Here is a 21,733-nt window from a genome sequence, read left to right as displayed (position 1 = left end):
GGTAAGAATGTACCTGTACCTGTGCCCAGCATGGGCGTGTGCTAACCTGCCTGTGTACCATCTGCTTTGGTCGAGGTGTGTATATGAGAATATGGACATGCTTTTGCATGGTCAGGACCCAGCCATGCCTAGGAGTGATAGTGCAGTGACCAGGGTCAGTGTTTCAGGCTTTAGGAGCAGCATAACAGATGGCCCCACATCTTGGTTCCTTAAAGAGAGTGATGAAGTATTGCTCACCATTCCGTGAGTTGACAGGGCTCAGCGGAATAGTTCTTCTGTTCCAAGTAGCGTGGTTGAGGTCACACATGAGGCTGCATTGTGGAAGCTTGGCTGGAAGCTCAGCTGGGGTTGGAACATTCAAGACGGCCCCTCATCCCCCTGGGGCCACTCTAGGTGGCCTCTCACCATCCCATAGTCTATCTTGAGCTTCCTTACAGCATGGCAGCTAGCTTTCAAAGGGAGATTCCCAGAGGCCAAGCCCCCGTGGCAAGTGCTTACGATGACCCTATGCTTGCCCATGTCTCATTGGCCAAAACAGGTCACCTGGCCAAGCCCAGGTCTTGTGGGAGGGAACTATCTCTGAACCTGGTTCCAGATGAAATCCACAGTCAGCTATCTACCTCAGCCTGAGAAGAATGCCTGGGAGGGAGGGGTCTGTCCACAGGATCATTTGATCCTAAAATAGTCAGACGTGGAGAATACCATGGTGAGCAAAGCCCATACCCAACTATTCACCCCACTGCCCAGACTCTTCTCAGACCTGCTTTCTCCTGATGACCTCTTGCAGGAACAGCTGGGAGGCTCCAAATAGCCCACATCCTTCTGGTCTCAGGTGGTCTAAGAAGAATTCAGAGGAAGTCTCCCACCTGGCCTTATGTCAAGCTGAGGCATGGACATCTCTGGGGCCCATTTCCTGCTCACTTGGAGGCTGTTCTGAGTAGTTTCAGGTGCTGGCTCCACTGTTTACTAGCTGTGTGATCTTGGGCAAACTGTGTAGCCTCTCTCTGCACCTGCTTTTGGAATCTGAACTACGGGGAGAACAGTTTGTACCTCCTGGGGTCACGATGAGGATTGGACACAATGGTGGGTGTTGAGAGTCATGTCGGCATATGCAGCACAAGCCCACCATTGCCATGCTGAGAGCTGCACAGACTGGGGACCTACAACAAAGACTGAACAAGGGTTCACGCCTCCTCCCAAGCTCTGCGCTCCTGCAGCTGAGACGAGGGATGGTGCAGGTCATTGATCTGTCAGTCCCTCCACACTTATTATTAAGCACCTGCTGGGAACAAAAGCCAGTGTCAGGTGCTCACAGCATGTGCAGTCCCATGGGGCCTTTGTAGGAACCGGCAGGTATAGGAAAGAGAACAGCAGCGCCAGGCAGTGTGAGCTAGGGCCCCGCCAAACAGGCAGATGAGTAGTGACTCTGGGACTTTGAGGACGAGAGAAAAGCTGAGACTTGGAGTTGGGTGAAGGTGCGGGAGGGCTTCCTGGAAGAGGTGAGGACCAGGCAGGAACCTCAAGCACGGTAGGATCCAGATGGGGGAAGAGGACTGGGAAGAACAGAGCAGAAGTTCCAGACTTTTGTGGGACATCCTCGCAGGGACGCACCACGTGACCACCTGACCCTCAACAGCCTCAACCATCAGTCCCTTTTGTTCTTCTCAGGTGGCAGAGTCTGGTCACGTTGGACATCCGTGCCAACACTCCCATTCCCACGTGACTAGCAAACATCACTAATCAAGGACAGAACACCACTCCCAACACACACAACACACACACACACACAATACACACACACACAAACACACTGCTTAGGCTTCTCAAAGCAGGAAGCTGCTATCAATCTACTGAGGTTAGCGCTTGGGGTGAAACCATTTTGCTGACTCAGGGTGAGTTAAAACAAAGCGCCATCTTCGAAATCCAGAAACACAGAGTCCTGGCCTCTCCATCTGCACACTGTGTGCCTTTCAATAAACGTCTTCACCTCTCTGGATCTCAGCCGCCTGCCCAGGGCAAGAGAATATTAATTCGTACTCAGGGGAGCGCTGGGAGACTCAAATGAGATCATATGTGCAAGACTCTAATAAAGTACAAAATCCAAAAGAGATGACGGTGATGGTCACACTGCAGCCAGATGTCAGAAGGCTCAAGCAAACGCCTCCATCAGGGCCCTATTTGCAGCTTTTGCGGGGAGTGAGAGTGAGAAGCAGCCCCTCCAAGTTGTCAGCCCGTGGAAACAAGGCTTGGAATCCGGGCCTCAGCACAGGGATGGTGGAAGGGCACCCCTAGCATGTGCTCAGAGAAGCAGCCCAGGGCTTGAGCGCTCCCCGACAGGGGAAGAGCTGTCAGAAAGGCAGGCAACAGCGGGTTAAGAGACAGATGTTTCTGGTTGATGACAGACGGGCAATGAAGAGCACAATTAGTTTACTGAAGCAGATCCCTGTTTACCAGCATCTGGAAACTGCAAGTCGTGGTGTTGTGTCTCTGCGTGCTCGCCTGTCCCCAGCGCCTGCCCACCCCCACCACTGTGGAACTCATTGTCTCGACCGTGGAGCTCTGCCTCTGAGCCTCATCTCAGCGCTTGGGGTGAAACTGCTCATCTTAGGAGCGGCTCTCCTGGTTGAAGCAGGAAGTATTTCTACCCCTTGCTCAGGAGAACTTTCAGAAATCCCCCTGAGGCTCCACTGGTAAATGATGATACCTGTGCTCAGAAACTGAGCCCAGAGAGGTCAGAATGTGGTCCAAGGTCACACAGCCATCCAGTGGCAGGGCTGGATCTGGGCCAGGTCTCTTTCCTACCATGCAGGGCATAGCCCCTCAGGTTCCAGCTTAACCCAGTGTCTGGACTACAGCTGATGGCCAGGAAACCCAGAGGAAGCTTTGTCCTCCCAACAGAGCTTTGCTCCCTCTTGTTCCTTCGCCAGCAGTAGCTGTGAAAGCAGAACTGCCTGGAACATTTGTTCCTGTAAACCTCCTTATAGAGGACTTCTTTTTCTTTTTCTTTTTTCTTAAAGGTTGTTGCTTTGCTAAGGTCATTTCTAAAGTTGGGGGCGAGAGGGATGCCCTGTTTGTCTTTCCTATAAGCCTCTCCCCCATCAGGAAATGAGGGCGATTGCTCTCTTTGAGTGATCCGTTCCTGACATTAGCTCGCTGCTGACAGTCGGGTCTGCTACAGATATATTAACTTGAGTCTTCCTTTGGCTTTATATGGCTCTGGGACAACATCTGGAAACAGATGTTCACTTGGAGATGGAGCAGGAGCAGGAGGCAGGAATCCAAAAGCAAGCCCCATCCCCCCCCAGGGGAGGGGGGCAGATGTGCTGAGGGCTCCTGCAGGCGGCAGGCTGGGGCTGGTGCAGGAACTTGGCACATCTGAAGGAACAGCACCCTCTCTGGGCTGGCCCTGCCCACAGATTAGGGCCAGTGCTGCAGAGGTGCTGGACTCTGTCCTCACAGCTTCCCTCTGCTCCACCCCATGGCCAAGGACTAGGAGTCCAGCACCTTGAACATGTCAACATTCTTGTTTTCCAGAAATGGAAAATTCCTGAAGGACTGGAGACTTCATCAAATTCAAATTTGTTGCGGTTCCAAATGTGAAGTTCAGGGCTTGGCACATTATAATCCTCATGAAAAGAGTGGTGATGGTGGTGGTGGAGGTGGTGGAAGAGATGATGGGCATGGTGGTGGGAAACGGGGTCGACGAGTGTGGATAACAAACTAGGTTATCCACCTGCCCACCAAGGTTCTCCCACTGGCCCTGTCAGTGCTTGGTGGCACAGGACCAATCTGGGCTAATGATAAGAACACACATTTCTAGCCATTGTGATTGGCCCAAAAGGTAACCAAGCTGAACCAATCAGGGCCCTTCCCAGCGATTTTCCCATCTGACCTTCAGAGATGAAAACATTTTGTTTTGGAGCCACTGAGTAGCCAGGACACAAATCCCTGACTCACATTTTCCAGAAGAAAGTTAAAAGAATAGCAGAGAGGAAGAGAGATAAGAGATGGAGCATCTTTTGGTGTTTGAGTCCCTTGGGAATAGGCATCCCTAGGAAGGACTTGCCCTTTGCAGTTAAGCTGGTTGACTTGCGTTTCTGTCACTTGCTGCCAAAGGCTTCTGACCGACTCTGAGCAGAAGGCGATCATAGGAGTGTAAAGATGATCATGTGAGAGGGAGCCTAACGGTGATTCAATGAACATGAACTGACCCTGAGCACAAGGTGATCCTGGGAGTATAAAGATGATCGTGTGAGGGAGCCATCGGTGATGGAGGTGGGTTACAGTGATGTGAAGACGCTGCAAAAAAACGGGGGTGGTGGTGATGAAGGTTCAGATTAGATGTGACACTCATGGGAACAATGCTGGTGATGGGGACAGTAATCATGTGGATGGATCGTGATGCTTCTGCCGAAGATGCTAAAGCCGTACCAACCTACTGTGGGTACCTATCTTGGAAATACAGGCCTAAAAGACCCAAGAAAGGATTATAAGAAAGGGTGGGAGCAAGAAGAAATTCTTCCAGCATGTCATATGCTGTCCTTTTCCTTAGCTAAATAAATCTTAGCTAAACCTGAGGAGGAGGGTCCCAGATGGCACCCCATAGAAGCTCAGAACTGTATGGGGACCTTCTGGAACAGAAAGACCCAGGGTCCCCAACCCCATCAGTTCTTTTCTGAGAGTTCCAAGTGCTTCCAGGGGTTCAGGCAAGATGAACTTGGGGGTGGGACAGCAAACATAAAAATGCACTGCATCCTGTGTCTGAATGTTTATGCTTTGTTTATATCTGTGACTATTAATTCATCATGATCTACTTGGTGAAAATGAGTTACCCCTGGAGAGTCATAGCAGCTAATTTTTGTTAAGCATTGACGGGGTGCCAAGGACTTTTCTAAGTGCTTTGTATACATCACCTCACATGATGAAATCATCACAACCGTAGGTATTTCTATTTTTTAAGAAAGGAAGAAACTCGGGGAGAAGAGGTTACATGACTCACCCAGAGTTGCACCATTGGAAAGGCAGGGTGGGAAGCCAGGCAGCCTGGGTGCCAGGTCCCACCCCCTAACTCATTACACCCACTGGGAAATGTGCTCAGGGTCGAAACCCCACCCCCAACATTGCTTCTGATCCAAACCCTTCCCTGGATGCCTCCCCTTTCTTCCCCTTCTACCCAAGAAAGTATTTTTCAGAAAGAGGGCCTGGGGCCAGTGGGGGAGGGAGTGGACTTCCGGGGGTTCCATGGAAGAAGCCACCTGCTCTAGGGAGCTGCCTGGTCCCCTGCCCCCACTGGGGCAGAAGCACTGATCCAGGAGAGCTCGTTACTGGGAAGTGCCTGCCTCTTCCTTGGGGTTCAGTTCTTTTTCCCTAAGGGGGGCTCTTGCCTGCAGAGGTGAGCACACAGCTCTGTTTCTGATTCAGGCAGAAGACTGTCGGTGTCACGCTGGAGCCAGACAAACCTGCGTGTAATTCTTACTTCCCTGCTTTGGGCTGGTAATTACTTCTCTGAGACTCGATTTTCTCCCTTGTAACATGCAGATAAGATTTCTTCCTTCCCAGGGTTCCCGGAAGCATTCAATTCGGGTAAAGCAGCGCACGGGCCCGGGCGGGGCCTGGCGCACAGCAAGCGCTCAATGGGTGTCAGCCACAGTTGTAACTCCTGGACTTCCACCATCTTGGCCATTTTCCTTCTAGTCCAGGAGCAATGGTCCTGCTCTGCTAAAAGGAGAGAGGCCTAGGAGGGAGGAACCCAGGGGCTGAAGAAACTCAGACCTGCCTCTAATATAGGAGGGTCAGCCCTGGCCCCTGGGCTACCTCCCTCTCCCAGGAGTTATAGATCCCTGTGGCTGGATTTCTAAAAATAAACACATGCCATTTCCACAATGGAAAATTTTCCTTAAAAAAAAAAAGGAGGAAAATAAGTAAAACATTCTCCTGTCATCTCCCTTGGCCAAAGAGAACTAAGAAAGATAAATGAAGCCTTTTACCCAGACGTGGGAGGTTCCAGCTCTGGGCTTCACCCTTATGTGGTTCTGGTTTTGTCCGAGGCTCCCAAGGCCTCACCAGTGCTCATCCCAGTGCCCCTGGGAGGCCAGTGGGGGCTCTGCAAGGGGATTGTGGTCTTTGGGAAAGGCAATTCCACGTCCCTGTTAGTTTTTTCTTCTCAGTGGTGCCCCCTGCAGGCAGCCAGCACCACTGCTCCCGCTCACCATTGTCTAGAGCAGGCTGCCTGGTGATCCCCCCCCTTCCCCCCCCCCCCCCCCCCCCCGCCCCGTGGAGGACATGCCCAGAAAAATCCTTGTCCCAGATCACTCAGCAAGCAAATGGCAGAGCCAGGACTAGAAGGAAGGCTTCGGTTTCCTGGCCTAGGAACTTTCTTCCATACCAGCCACTCTGCCCATCAAAGCACACGCTCCAGAAACTCTAACATGCATTTGTTCGTCTGGGACACTGTGAGGAAAGCTGTGAATTTGAAGCCAAAAGCTGTGAGCTTTACTTGCCTGCGCTTCGCCCTGTGAGTAACCCAATAAGTCAGTACACAGCTCTGAGCCCCTGTTGTCTGCTCTGCAGAAAGGAGTACCCCTACCCCATGGGGTTTGGGGGGACTCGACCCCGCCCCCCAGTACATAGAAAAGACTCAAAACATATTTTCAAACTCAAATCACAAGAAACCATCCTTGCTTCTCATGGAAGGATTTACGGTTGTTAATTAATTAGCTCGGCTCTTCTAAATTTTCCTACGATGAACATACACTACTTCTCTAACAAGAAAAACAAAATTTGTGTGTTTAAGTAAAACACAAACCAGTTGTCTGTGCTTTTTGACTCCATTTCCTTTCCAACACTATTACCATATACTCAGGAAAAGAAGCAACTGGGATCAGGCCTCAAATAACATGCCACGTAGACAATGACCTGCCTCGCTAAGTGTCATCTGTTGAATGGGATCCCCAAGCAGACAGTGAGGGAGAGATCGGCATGCAGGGGGTGTTCCGGGGAATGAGGGCAGTGGGACAGGGCAGAGGCAGAAGTTGAACTGCACTGCAGTAGCAAGAAGTGTCTGTTAACCCCATGGAAAGCTGGGAGCTGGGATGGCCCTGCAGAGTTGCCCTGAAATGGGGCGGTGGCGGGGGTGGGGGGTGTCTCCATACCTCCACGCCCCCTCCAGTCCTGAGATGCAGGCTACCCCCAGGGAGGGAGCAAGATCTTGGGTGAGGCCATTCCCTTGAGCCAACTGTGAGCCATCAGCAGCAACACTCCTGTGGCTGGGGAACCAGTGCCCGTGTCCTGGAGGAGCCCTGGGAGGTGTGTCCCAGCATCCACTGACCCTGTAGGAGGCAGACTCTTGATGAAATGATTCAGCACAGGAGTTCCCGCCGTGGCTCAGTGGTTAATGAACCCGACTAGCATCCATGAGGACCTGGGTTCAATCCCTGGCCTTGCTCAGTGGGTTAAGGATCCAGCATTGCTGTGAGCTGCGGTGTAGGCTGGTGGCTACAGCTCCGATTCAACCCCTAGCCTTGGACCCTCCACATGCTGCAGGTATGGCCCTAAAAAGACTAAAAAAAAAAGACTCAGCACACACCTGACTCTTTGCCATCACCTGCGTGGCCCCCAAGACAGGGAAATTCAAGAATCAGGCATTTCAGTGATTGCATCTAAGCTCCTTCCTTCCCCTTCTCCTGGTTTCAGAGCTTCATTCACGGGATGCCTGGAGGCGGAGGCACAAGCTGCCCAGCAGAGGAATTTTAACCCTCTTGCTGGGCCACAGAACCTTCAAAGAGCACTGTATGTCCAGCCTCCCCCCAGATACCCAGGACCACCAGAAAGGAAAGTCTGCCAGGGGCTCGGAGGGACACCAACCTCCACCTTTTATGTCGTGACCCTCAGGGTAGACAGGCCTGTGTACATAACCATTTCCACAGGCTGCCCAGACTTGGAAACAGCTCAAAAATGTTTCGAATGTTCTGGGTCGCAAGTCATAAAAGTGTGGTCTGTAACTGGCTGGAACAATAAAGTGAAAGCACTGACTCACATGAGGGAAAAATCCATAGGCGGGTCTGGCTTCAGGTGATGTGTGATAGAGTTTCAGCATCACTGAGAACTCAGTTTCTTGCTTCCCTTCCTCCCTCTTTCCCTTATTTCTGCTCTTTTTCTTTCTTTTCCTTTCTGTCTCCCTCCCTTCCCCATCCCTGCGTCTTCTGCTATGACACCCTCAGCCTCCCTTCCCTGTGGTCCCAGGGTGGCTGCCCCACAGCTCCCAGCACTACGTGCATTCTCATTCACATCCTATCAAAGAGAAGGACTGTCTTATCCTAGCATCACCGGTGAGAACCCTGCGAGTCATTCTAATTGGACTGGCTCAGGTCACATGCTCACCCGGGACCCATCCCCAAGGGCAGGAGGAAGGAATTTGCTAATGGCTTCATCCCTAGTGGAGAGTGAGGGTGAGGTCCACCCTCCTGACTCACTATCCCCAAACAGAAAACAGGGCTACTGGGTCCTGAGAGGTGACCAACAAATGTCCACTTGGTTTACTGTGCTGTGGACCCCAAAACCTCTTTATCAGGAAAAACATTTAAGTATTTTACTTTATTTATTTTATTTTTTGCCTTTTTAGGGCCACACCCTGGACGTAGGGAAGTTCCTCAGCTAGGGGTTGAATTGGAGCTGCAGCTGCTGGCCTACCCCACAGCCACAGCAACTTGGGATCCCAGCCATGTCTGTGACCCACGCCATAACTCATGGCAATGCCGGATCCTTAATCCACTGAGCAAGGCCAGGGATCGAACCCACGTCCTCATGGATGCCAGTTGGGTTCATTAACTGCAGAGCCACGATGGGAACTCCTGCCCTTATATCTTGCCACCTGCCCAGCAATTTGCCTTTTCCCACCCTACCTGCCCCAGCTCTGAGTTCTCTGAGGAGCGAGGGTGGCATCTCATTCACATCAGTGCTCACATAGGGCTCAGCCGATCCTTGGCCTGGCAGAAGGTATAGACAACATCTACTGAACTGGACACAATCAGAGCCACCCAGTGGAACAGTTGGCATGTGGTCGCAAGAGTTATGGGATTCTGTTGACTTGAATTTGCAAGAACGTCTCGATCAGTTAAACTTAGCTGCCTGGGACAGGCGGGCAGAGCAAATAGTCTGTGGAATGAAAAATACACAGCAAAGCTCTTCAGATTATTTAGCCATTTGAGGAAGGGTTTGAGTGGGAATTTGCAGCAAAGCCACGCCTGTTCTCTTGGGAAACATTCCCACCAGCCAGGCCTCATTTCCCCAGGGAGTGACCCGTCAGCCCTCCTGTGATGCCTCTGTAAGGGTGGACCTGGCCTGCCTTCCTCTTCTCCCTTCGAAGCCCCTCTTTCTCCAACATTTCACAGTAATGTTCACAGTAATGAAAGCCTGACACTGTGACGTTGACCCACTTTAGACAAATGTTTTTTCTTCTGAACAGGCCCCATGTTTTGACACCCCTAGAGCAGAGCAGAAGCATTTGACAGGGAAACGGTGTCCTCATTGAAAGCTTGGGTTCTGCACAAGACAAATCAGGTGCTTTTAGTCCAGGGTGAGGGGCGAGTGGGGGTGGGGCTAAGTCAAACACACACTTTCCCAGTTAGGACACTTTGGGGTGCCAAGGACAGAAAACCCAACTCACTGGGCTTGAACAGCAACCACAGTTCTTAGAACATATTCCTGAAAAACCCAAGAGAGTTCTGGCTTCAGGTGCAGCATGTTCCAGGGTTTCAAATTGTCACTGGGAAGCAGCCTTGGTCCTATTTCTCAGTCATATTATTTTTTGGTTGTTTCATAATCAGGTTCCAACTTGGGGCTACACTGTCCCAGATTCAAAGTCTGCAGAAAAGAGAAGCTTTTCCTTCTCCAATTATGGGAAACAAACTCCCAAGTGTGGCCGCCATTGGCCCAGATTGGGTCATGTGTCTACCTCTGAACCAATCACTGAAGCCAAGAGGCTGAAACTACAATCGCTGGCAATCCTGAGTCACACGGCCCCACCAGGTCAACCTAGGGTGCATGGTCCCATTCAAATCACATGAACAGAGAGTGGAAAGGACAAATTGCTCTCCCAAGGGAATTTGGGGTGCTGATTCCATTAGGAAGATAAGGAGATCATAAGCTGTAATAAGAACGAGTATCCACCACACAACTAAAGAGAGACCTCCATTACCAGCAGCCTATAATCCATGCTACATGGGTGCGCAGCTGAAGTCCAATGAACACCTACATCTAAACATCTATACATCAGTCATGAGGAAACACAAAACTTTCTGTGCTTTTAAAATGAGAGTTAATGGAGTTTCTGTTGTGGCACAGCAGAAACGAATCTGACCAGGAAATATGAGGTTTCAGGTTTGATCCCTGGCCTTTCTCAGTGGGTTAAGGATCCAGCATTGCCATGAGCTGTGGTGTAGGTTACAGACACAGCTCGGATCTGGCGTTGCTGTGATTCTGGCGTAGGCCGGCAGTTATAGCTCTGATTGGACCCTTAGCCTTGGGAACCTCCATATGCTGCGTGTGTGGCCCTAAAAGGACAAAAGACAAAAAGAAGAAGAAAAAAGATGTATATATGTATGTGTGACTGGGTCACCTTGCTGTACAGTAGAAAAGTGACAGAACACTGCAAACCAACCATAATGGAAAAAATTAAAATTATTAAAAAATAAATATATTTGGATAAATAATATTTAGGAAAAAAACCCCATCATATTCAAGGAATTAAGTGTATGTAGGAACTGAGCCTTCATGGTCACATGACAGCCTTCACCCTGAATTAAGCTCTTACTCTTTGGGCCAGGACTCTCCTTTCTTTGAGCTGATCTGACAAGTTCAAAGCCAAGCCAAGAATTATATGTCTGGCAGCATGACGGTGGTTTCCAAACCACCTACTACGTGAGAACTCACTGGCACCTACTGTAGCTACAGACTTTCACAAATTGGATGCCTGAGATCATGAGAGGCTGGCCGTTACCCTTTCCACATGGTAAGGGTTTGGTTTTTGAGCACAAAGAATTTGAGAAGAGCAGGGGAATGAGTCTGTTTCCAAAAGAGGTGATGGGGGGGAGCGGGGAAGGACCTTAAGCAGTAAGGATGAGTTCCAGCCCACCGTCTCAGGTGTGACAGAGACAGACCTGATGCTCTTCTTTGCTCCTCTATTTCTATTCCAAGGTCTTACTCTGCCACAGCAGCAGTGATGTAATCCAAGCCAGTTTGGAGTTCTTTCCTTTGTAATTTCCCAAAAGTTTAAGTGGTCCAGGCCTCTGGTCTTCAGTGTTGTTTGTGATGTCTGTCCTTGTTCACTGGTCCCTGCAGGTTGCCATGGTGATGGCCTTTGTCCCCTCAGACCCTCGCTGGTCTCTCTCGTCTAGTCCAGAGCCACGCTTGGGCCATTCCTGTTCTTTGGGGCCAGCCTTGGTGTGTGGGAAATTTCTGCAAATCTGAGGGGTGGCATCGTTGCTCTTGCTCAAGTTTTCTTCCTAATTTTGCTGGCATGAGCCCATTCTGCCACCTTATGACCCAAGTGTTTTCGACTCAAAACCAGGAGACCCTTTGCTTGCCTCCTGAGGCCCCAGTCCCTCCCCTGAGACAATAACACAAGACAGAAATTGGCTGGGGGTGAGAGGAAGTGAGCACCGTATGGAAGGGGGCAATACCAGAGAAATAAAACATTAGTTAATATTTCACAATACTAACTTGAGGTGTTGTCAAGGCTCCCTGCAATTCAGAGAGGTTTGAAGTGACCTGTAAAAATGATGCCCCTGTCACAAGTCCAAAGTAAGAATCTGGAGCCTCCTTCTGCAAGCCAAGATGCAGGAGTCTATCATGCTTAGGGATGGGGAGAAAACCTGTAAGACCACCCATCTGACTGACCCATCTGGGAAAAGAAGAACTGAAGAAGTTTCTATCAGTCACCCACAAGCACTGGGTGGTTGTGAGCTGCCTGGCACCCTTGTGAGTAGTTCGGGAGCTCAGAAGAAAGTCAGAGAGCCAGCTCATAGCTGGATCTTGAGGACCATTGTTTTCCTGGAGGAAATCTGGAGGAGAAGGGGGCTGAGCAGGGGTCCGAAAACCCTGCCCTATGTGGGAAAGTGAAGAAACAGAGATTTATTCTAGAGGAGAACCGTCTCTCTGAAGGCTGTCAGGTGGGAGAAGGACTAGACCTGGGACTTCGTATAGGACCTGAGAGACATGGGGAGTCAGACGTAATGATTGGTCTGAAAAGGGAAAGACTCTCCCTAGAGGTAGAGAGCATGATGAAGCAGGGGATGGATGAACGCTTAATGGTAAGAAAGAATGGGCAATGAGTCCTGGGAGGTACCTGTCCCACTGAGACATCATGACTCTTCACACCCACTGAGTTCTAGTATTTCCCACCCTTGTACATTTCAACCCCCACTAATCCATACCTTGTGGTAACTTAGGTGCTGTCTGAAGGCATCCCCAACTATGAAAAACGAGTTTGCTGAGAGATAGAAAGTGAAATTAGAGTACAAGGGAAGGGTTTGCCCTGCTTATGAGAACAGACTGTTTCCAAACCTGTCTTCATATGTAAGCAATCACCATGGTAATTGACGTCATTGTTCACTCTTTGCTCACTGCAACCCTGCCTCCCACTCTTTCTGGGAAAATTGAGGCCATCAGGTAAGAGTTCTCAATTCCCAGGCATCTTTACCCTCCGGTCTTGCACTAGCCAGACATCCTGCCTCCCTCACTGCAGCCTCAGAGGATGAGGTTTCTCTCTGTTCAAAGCCAAGCATCCCACCTGTGTCTTTGACCTCCAGTTCTCCTGCCTCCTCCAAGAGGCTACTCCATCCATCATCCTTCCCTTGCCTGGATCTTCACCTCTTCCAGTCCACTGGCTGTGTCTCCTCTGCCTAAAGGTGGATTGAGGCCCCATATACTCCCCAAACAAAACCTTCCATGTCCTCCTCTAGCTTCTGTCCAAATCTCCCTTCCCATTCAATCTTCTCAAAAAAGAAGTCCATACCTACTGTTCTCCAATTGCTCCCCACCCATTTAAAACTCAGTCCACTGCAAAGTGGCCAACTGAAGTTGCTCTTAATTGCTCTTAATGTCCTTACTGACCCTGAATGACAAATCCAATGAACATTTCTCAATTCTTAGCTGCCGGTTCTCAGTGTTATGTTGGAAGCTATTAAACACTTGTCTTCTGGAACTCTCTCTGTTGTATTCTATGATGTTGCCTCATCTTTTTTGGCTGTCAGCTCCGTCTCCTTCAAGGGCTCTGTAGTGGCCAGTCCCCGAGATGGACCCTAAAGATTCCCATCTCCTGAAGTTTATATTATATAATCACTCCACACATTGTACCAGGGTTGGACAGGGTGGCCAATAACAGAACATGGCCAAAGTGATGGCCAAAGTCCGAGATTAGGTCATTGGACCATGTGGCTTCCATGCTGGTCCTCCTCTCACTCTCTCTCTTGGGTCACTCATGTTGGGAGAAGCCAGTGGCTATATATTGAGGATTCTCGGGCTGTCCAAGGAGAGACTCACTGGGTAAGGAACTGAGGTTTCCAGCCAATAGCCAGCAAGGAACTGAGGACTTCACTCACCAATAGCCCCATGAATACACCTTCATGGAAGTGGATCCTCCAGGCCAAACCAAAGCTTTAGATAACAGAGCCTCAGCCAACAGCTTGACTGCAACCTCTTGAGAGATCAAAAGCCAGACTCACCCTTATCTGGGGGTCCTCAGGTTCCTACACCTCAGAAATTGTGACAATATAAATGTTTGCTGCTTTAAGCTACTAAGTTTTGGGGCAACTTGTTACTCAGAAACTAAAAAGACTCTTTCCTTGGCTGCATATATGGAGCTTGACATTTGTTGGTTGCCCCTGGGACCCTACTCTGCCATGGCCTTATTTCTCACTCTTGGCACTCCTGGGGTGGGGCAAACACTATGGACTGCCTATTCAATAATCTTTCCACAACCCCTATTTCTTCCCAGATGCCAGAAACTACATCCCACAACTGAGACTGAAAATATCGGACACCTGCTTTACTAGCCTCCTTTGCAGCTAGAGTCTGGGCACAAGATCCAACCTGCCCCGTGGGCCCTGAGGGGTAATCGGCTGGGTGTTCTGTGAAATGTCTCTTTCCCTGATAAATCGAGAGCTATTAGTGAGAGACTCTCTTTTTTGTATTTTAGCTTTCCTCCTTTTTTGGGGGGGCTGCCCCATGGCATGTGGAATTCCCTGCTATAGTTGCAACCTAACACAACTGCAGCAACATTGGATCCTTTAACCCACTGTGTCAGGCTAGAGATTGAACCTGTGTCCTGGTGCTGCAGAGATGCCACAGATCCTATTGCACTACAATGGGAACTCCATATTGGGCATATGGAGGTTCCCAGGCTAGGGGTCGAATCAGGGCTATAGCTGCTGCCCTATACCACAGCCACACCCATTCTGAGCCGCAGCTGTGACCTACACCACAGCTCACAGCAAAGCCAGATCCTTAACCCACTGAGCGAGGCCAGGGATAAAACCTGCATCTTCATGGATACTAGTGGGGTTCGTTACCACTGAGCCACAACAGGAACTCCACATCTTCCAGCTTTTAAATGTTGTTGTGTGAACCATGATGCCTGGGGCAATAATATCTGCACGTTTGAGACGTGCATTCCATCCCCTGCCCCATTATCCTCCTCGGCCACATTTACAGTATGCACTGGAGAACAAGCCCTCTTTGGGGGCTAAGCAGTTTTCTCAACCTGCTTCCTGCTTGTAGAATTCTGCAGGCCCCCAAATTAAAACTTGAACTGTTACAAGCCTTTTCAGTGCAGGATGGTGATAATTTTAGAGGTAAAACTCAAAGACATAGAGGACTTATCTACTTGATTCTGGACAACTTCATGCACCAATAGCCACATTCATTTATAGTTTTTATTCTTTCTTTTCTTTCCTTTTCTCTTCTCTTCTCTTCTCTTCTCTTCTTTCTTTTCTTTTCTTTTCTTTTCTTTTCTTTCTTTCTTTCTTTCTTTCTTTCTTTCTTTCTTTCTTTCTTTCTTTCTTTCTTTCTTTCTTCCTTCCTTCCTTCCTTCCTTCCTTCCTTCCTTCCTTCCTTCCTTTCTTGGGTTAGACCTGTTGCTCTAAGAATTCTGAGGGAAAGGAATTCAGGAGGGAAAAAAATGTAGGATCAAAAAAAAAAATTTTTTTTTTTTTTTGCTTTTTTTAGGGCCGCACCTGCAGTATATTGAGATTCCCAGGCTAAGGTTCGAATCTGAGCTACAGCCACCAGCCTATACCTCAGCCACAGTATGCAGGATCTAAGCTGAGTCTTTGACCTATACCACAACTCACGGCAATGCTGGACCCTTAACCCACCGAGCAGGGCCAGGGAGCGAACCTGTGTCCTCATGGATGCTAGTTAGATTCCTTTCCACAGAGCAACTTGGGAATTCCTATAGTTTTTATTTTAGATATACATTTTACATTTGCTGAATCTCCTTCCACTCTTATACCCACTGGCCCCCGCTTCTCAAGACACTGAGTTTTGGGGTAATTAGTCAAGGTGAGTTGGGTCCTTCAGGCTTAGATGGGAGAGTACACTTTCAAATCATTTCCCTGACTCAGTTTGTCTAGTTGAAAAGATTCATCCTGCAGTTCATTCAGAGTTTTCAACAATGGATATGACAGCCATACCATCAATTTGATCCCTAGCACAGGCTAAGGTTTTTCAAGGCTTGATTTGAGTTTTGTTTTTTGTTTTTTGCTTAGCATTGGTTTACAGCAGTTTGATTGTGATGTGCCTTGGTGTGGTTTTCTTTGTGTTTATCCTGATTGAAATTCATGGAGTTTCTTGGGCTTGTGGCTTTATAGTTTTCATCAGATTTGGAAAATGATTTTTTTTTCCAAATACCCATGTACTCCCTACTTTTTTTTTTTTTAGGACCTAACCCACAGTGTATGGAAGTTCCCAGGCTAGCGGGGTTGAATTGGAGCTGCAGCTGCTGGCCTACACCACAGTCACAACAACATGGGATCCAAGCCAAGTCTGCAACCTATGCCGCAGCTCATGGCAACCCTGGATCCTTAACTCACTGAGCAAGACCAGGGATCAAACCCACATCCTCATGGATGCTAGTTGGGTTTGTTATGGCTGAGCTGCAGTGGAAACTCCCCCAACCCTCCCTACTCTTTTTCTGGGACTCTAATTACACGTATGTAAGACCAATTGTCCAACAAGTCACTAAAGTTCTATTAATGCTTTTTTTCCTCTTTGTGCTTCAGTTCTGTCTTAAAGTTCACTAATCTTTTTTTCTGCCATGTCTACTTTGCTATTTAGCCTATCCAGTGGAATTTTTATTTCCTATACTATATGTATTAGTCAGAATTCTCTAGAGAAACAGAACCAATAAGATAAAGCTCTATCTATCTATCTATCTATCTATCTATCTATCTGATTTATTTTAAGGAACTGGCTCACACAATTGTGAAGGCTGAGAAGTCCCATGATCTGTCATCTGAAGCTGGGAAAAAACAATGGTATGAGAACCAGAAGTATTGATTGTGGAAGTTCCCAGTCCAAGGGCAGGAGAAGACTGATATCTTAGCTTAGCAGTCAGTTGGAAAGAAAGAATTCTGGTCTGTTTGTTCTACTTGGGTTCCCAGTGGGTTGGATGATGCTCAGCTACACTGAGGAGAGTGATCTGCTTTATTCATTTCACCAATTCCAATACTTATCTCTTCTGGGGAGTTCCCACTATGGCTCAGCAGTAATGAATCCAACTAGTATCCATGAGGATACAGGTTCGACCCCTGGCCTTGATCAGTGAGTTAAGGACCTAGCATTGCTGTGAGCTGTGGTGTAGGTTGCAGACTCAGCTCGGATTCCATGTTGTTGTGGCTGTGGTGTAGGCCAGCAGCTACAGCTCCAATTCGACTCCTAGCCCGGGAATCTCCATCTGCTGCAGGTGTGGCGCTAAAAATCAGGAGGAAAAAAAAGCAAATACTAACCTCTTCTGGAGACACCTTCATAGACATACCCAGAAATAATGTTTAACCAGATATGTGGGCATACCAAGGACCAGTTAAGTTGACACGTTAAAATTAAGCTTCACTCTGTATCTTTCAGTTCTAAGTCTCCATTTAGTACTTTTTAAAAAAAAATACGTTCCATTTCTTCCCTCATTACATTAATGTTTTACATCAAATACTTGAATCTACTTATGATAGCTGTTTAAAATTTTCATCTTCGGAGTTCCCACTGTGACGCAATGGGATTGGCGCTGTTTCTGCCATGCCAGGAAGCAGGCTGGATCCCCGGCCTCGCATGAAGCTGCAGCTCGGATCTGATCCCCAGCCCAGGAACTCCATATGTCATCAGGCATCCAGGTAAGAGAAAAATTAAAATAAAATAAAATTCTTGTCTGCTAATTCCATCACATCTGTCATGTCTGAATCGGTTTCTATTGATTGATTTTTTTTCCTCTTGGTTATGAGTATCATTCCTTTGCTTCTCATATCCAGTGATTTTTTACTGGAAGACAGATATTTCGAATATTATCTTACTGAGTAGTAAATTTTGTTTACATTCTTTAAGGAGTATTAAGTTTTGATCTGGCAAATTACTTGGAGATCAGCTTAATCCTTTCAAGGCTTGTCATTATGCTTTTTTAGGATGGCTCTATGAAGCCTTCACCCCATGGCTGACTAATTTAGCTCTGCTTCCAAGGCGTGGCCTTTCTGAAGTTGCCACTAAATACTCTGGGTGTTCGGTGAGGTCTGAACTTGAGCCTCTCCCAATTCTGTTTGAGCTCAGAGAATTGTTCAGTTTACAACTCCCTAGTAATCATTCTTTCTCCAATATTTGTTCTTCATCCAATCTCATGGGAGCCCATCATACACATGCACAGTTTAGTTTTTAGCCAAAGACTCGAAAGGACTCAAACGTGGTTTTCTGAAGATCTTTCTCTGCATAGCTCCCTTCTGCCAATTCCAGCTGCATTGGTGTCCTGAATGCTGATCTCAAAACAGCCACACTTGTGCTTGGGTCCCCTCTTCCCAGAGCCATGGTCTGGTAAATGCCTCTAGGCAAAAAGTCAGATTGATCATGGAGTTCATCTCATTTGTTTTCCTTCCTTCAAGGAACACAGTCTTGTTCTGCGGGTTATCCAGTGTCTGAAAACAGATGTTTCATATATCTTGCCCACTTTTCTACTTGTTTATGGTCATTGGGGGCCAGTCTAGTATCTGTTACTGCATCATGGCCCAAAGCAGAGCTCCACACAGGATCAGTTTGCATCAGCCTTTCCTACTGAAAGCATTTTTCAATTTTACCTTTTACTATTTAGGGTTAAGAAGCAGTTGCCTCTTCCAACCCCACAAGTATTAATTAGTGGGCATTTAATTCCCTCTCATTCCTGCTTGTCAACCAGCCAGCTCTTTCTGAGCTGATCCCTTTCTTATCTCTTTCCAAACACAGACAAAGGCAGGTGTCACATCTACTAGTCAGTTGTTTTCTATCCTCTTTCCTCGAGGTTCCAAGTCCTTTAGGTACCTCATATGTCTTCACGTGACTGCAGGACATACAGTTATGGATGAACTAAAACATATAAAGTTCTGGGTCCTCGATGACATATTGAGAAGAAGCCCAGGACCCTTCTCCAAATTAATCAAGTGAGATAAACAAATGCCCTCATTTGTTTCAGCCCCATCTGAAGTGTGTGTTCTGTTCTTTGAAACAGAAAGCATCCTCATGAGCACACAGATGATCTCACCCCCCTGTCACCCCATAGTTTCTAATACTCATGCCTCTCAGATCTTTGCCTCCAGCCCAGATCTTCCTCCCCAGGGACAGCTGACATGTCCACCCCCCTGTGATCGATGCCCTGCCCACGAATTCCTCAAACGCAACATCCAAATTTGGTCCTTGGGAGTTCCCATTGTGGTGCAGTGGAAACAAATCCGACTAGGATCCACGAGGATATGGGTTCAATCCCTGGCCTTGATCAGTGGGTTAGGGATCTGGTGTTGCCATGAGCTGTGGTGTAGGTCACAGACGTGGCTTGGATCCCGAGCTGCCGTGACTGGTATAGTCCAGCAGCTATAGTTCTGACTCGTCCCCTAGTCTGGGAATCTCCATATGCTGTAGATGCAGCCCTGATAAAAACAAAAAACAAACAAAACAAAAATTGGTTCCACACTTTTTTCTCTCCTAAATTGCTTTCCCTCAGAATTCTCAATCTCAGTAGAAGTACCCATGCTGTAACCATGTGCTTTGTAACCCATGCTGTAAACCTAGCTGTCATTCTGGAATCTTCCTTCTCCCTCTTGTCTTTATACACATAAGTCACCAGATCCTATGAATGTTGTCCCCTAAGCCTTTCTCAACTACACCCCTCTCCTCTCCAGTCCTCCTACTGCTTCCAAGGACAGGTCCTGCCCTCTTTTTCCAAGTCTGTCCCAGCCTGTCCCAGCTGATTCTCCTGCTTCCGATGCATCCTCCACACTGCTTAGTTTTTTTTCTGAAACACAGATTTATTTGGATCATTCCTCTGCTCAGAATTTTTTAATGTCCACCCCTTGTTTATATGATAAAATCTGAACCCTTACTTGAGGCTTTTAGGCCTCCAGGGTCTGGCTTCTGCTGACTACTCTGGCCCCAACTCTTGCTACCTGCCATTTTCATGTCACATTCCAGCAACACCAATATGCAGTTGATTTCTCTAGTCATCTTGCTTCTTCTCCCCTGTGAGCCTTTGTGCATGCTGAGACGCCCTACCTGAGGCGCCCCTGATGGCTCGACCTCATCCCCCAGCTTTTTTCCTACAAACACCTGTTCATCCTACCCAAGCAGGAAGTCCCCCTTTCCTCCCTCTAGAAATCTTTCCTGGTGACCCCAACCTACATTCTGACATAGTGGCCCTTTTCTGTGCTTCAGTCATCTTCATCTACATCCCTCTCGCCACTCCCGCCACTCTGTTTTATAATCATGGACGTGTCTATCTCCCCCTCCAGTTGAGCTCCTTGCGGACAGACACTGGCACTTAGCCTGGAATCCCCACCCTCTGGCCCCATGACTGAATGGATCACCCATTAAATCCCGTAGAGCAAGTCCCCGACAGACCATCTCTATGGAAGGCTTAGGGGCTAACTCACTCGAGTAAGTGGATTAACTTAAAAATAATAAAACTGTGCTTCCTTAAACTCATTTTTCCACCAGTGCTTCCCTTTAATTAGCACAATCAGGGACAGGAGTGTATTTGTGGTGAGGTTTCCATAGTACTTCTCTTGGAAGAGGTATTATGTTTCCAGAAGCAAGGAATTACGGCTTAATGAGAGAAAATGTGAAAAGAGCATGGCATGGATCTGAGAAGATGCTGGAAAACTTTTCTAGGCCATGACAATCAGGATGGGCCTTGAGGATCTATGAAGGGCGTGACTACAGATGTGGGCGGCTTGGTGGGTACTGGCAGTCCCTTCTCTCCCAGTTGCTATGCTTATCAAAATTCCACCGTTAGACAGTCACTCCTTTTGATCATCCATCACCCTCTCCTGTGGAATTCTAACAAGCCAAATTTCCTGTGGAAGGAAGTCTTTCCCTCCTTCTAGGGATTGCTTTCTTCTGCCTGGAAAATATCCACCTCCTCCTCTGCCTACTCCAGTTTTGCCTATTCTTTAAAATGTCTCTGATGTCTCTTCCTCCACCAACCCTCCACAGATCTTTCTTTTAAGGTTGGGAGTGCCTCAAGAACAGAAACCATGTCTCGATCAACACTGTCCCCCTGGTCCCTGTTATAGAGCCTGGCGTATGATAGATGCTGAATAGATGAAGCGTGAATGGGTGTGAACACACTCAATGCAGAGTCATTTCTCTGCCCTCATATATTCTATTTTTTTTTTTCTTTTTTTAGGACTGCACCTGAGGCATGTGGAGGTTCCCAGGCTATGGGTTGAATCAGAGCTGCAGCTGCCGGCCTACGCCACAGCCATGGCAATGCCAGATCAGAGCAGCATCTGTGACCTACACCACAGCTTATGGCAATGCTGGATCCTTTAACTCACTGAGTGAGGCCAGGGATTGAACCTGCAACCTCACAGATGCTAGTCAGATTCTTTTCTGCTGAGCCACGATGGGAACTCCCCTCATACATTCTAGATGCTTCTGTCAATGCTGGTTCACTGGTACTCTGGCGACTGATCACTTATGCCTTGCGGAAGGTCTTCTGTTACTCTAAGATGTTCATTTTGAAGTGCTTTTTAAAAAATAAATAACACCTCCTGAATGCAGGCTAGTTTCCTCACCTGGGTGGCTCTGAGCAGGCAAGGGCTGTGCCTTTGCCCTCCTGGGCTTGCCTGTGTGTGGGAACTTGCGGGGGGGTGGAGGGAGCTGGGAGCACCTTCTTGTGGATAGAAGTTTCCCAGCTTGTATTGGATGGTGAGGATATAACTCCTAGTGTATGATGTGTGGGATACTATTTGCACTCTTTTTTTTTTTTTCTTTTTAGGGCTACACCCGCAGCATATGGAAATTCCTAGGCTGGGGGTTGAATTGGAGCTGCAGCTGAGGCCTACGCCACCACAGCAACCTAGGATCTGAGCCACATCTGCGACCTACGCTGTAGCTTGCAGCCATGCTGGTTCCTTAACCCACTGAGTGAGGCCAGGGATCGAACTGGCATCCTCATGGATACTAGTCAGCTTCTTAACCCACTGAGCCACAAGAGGAACTCCCTATTTGTACT

At 48.2% G+C, this 21,733-nt stretch overlaps 1 protein-coding gene across 1 annotated transcript in view; it reads right to left on the bottom strand.

Annotated features, from left to right (window-relative positions):
- Nucleotides 1-7,151: 7,151 nt before the first annotated feature.
- FAM241B (family with sequence similarity 241 member B) overlaps nt 7,152-21,733 on the bottom strand; it is a 161,274-nt gene continuing 146,692 nt past the window's right edge. Inside the window, exon 5 of the transcript XR_014828058.1 lies at nt 7,152-7,328. The gene's annotated coding sequence lies outside the window, so the exon portion shown is untranslated. The remainder of the gene's footprint in view (nt 7,329-21,733) is intronic.

Source organism: Sus scrofa, chromosome 14 (assembly GCF_054392235.1).
Source record: "Sus scrofa isolate SSC_HxYL_T2T_F1_AM1 chromosome 14, Sscrofa_HxYL_maternal_Yorkshire_Landrace_v2.0, whole genome shotgun sequence".
Classification (NCBI taxonomy): Eukaryota; Metazoa; Chordata; class Mammalia; order Artiodactyla; family Suidae; genus Sus; species Sus scrofa.
The sequence above is the reverse complement of the archived record's forward strand: the minus strand, read 5'-3'. Positions and strand labels throughout refer to the sequence as shown.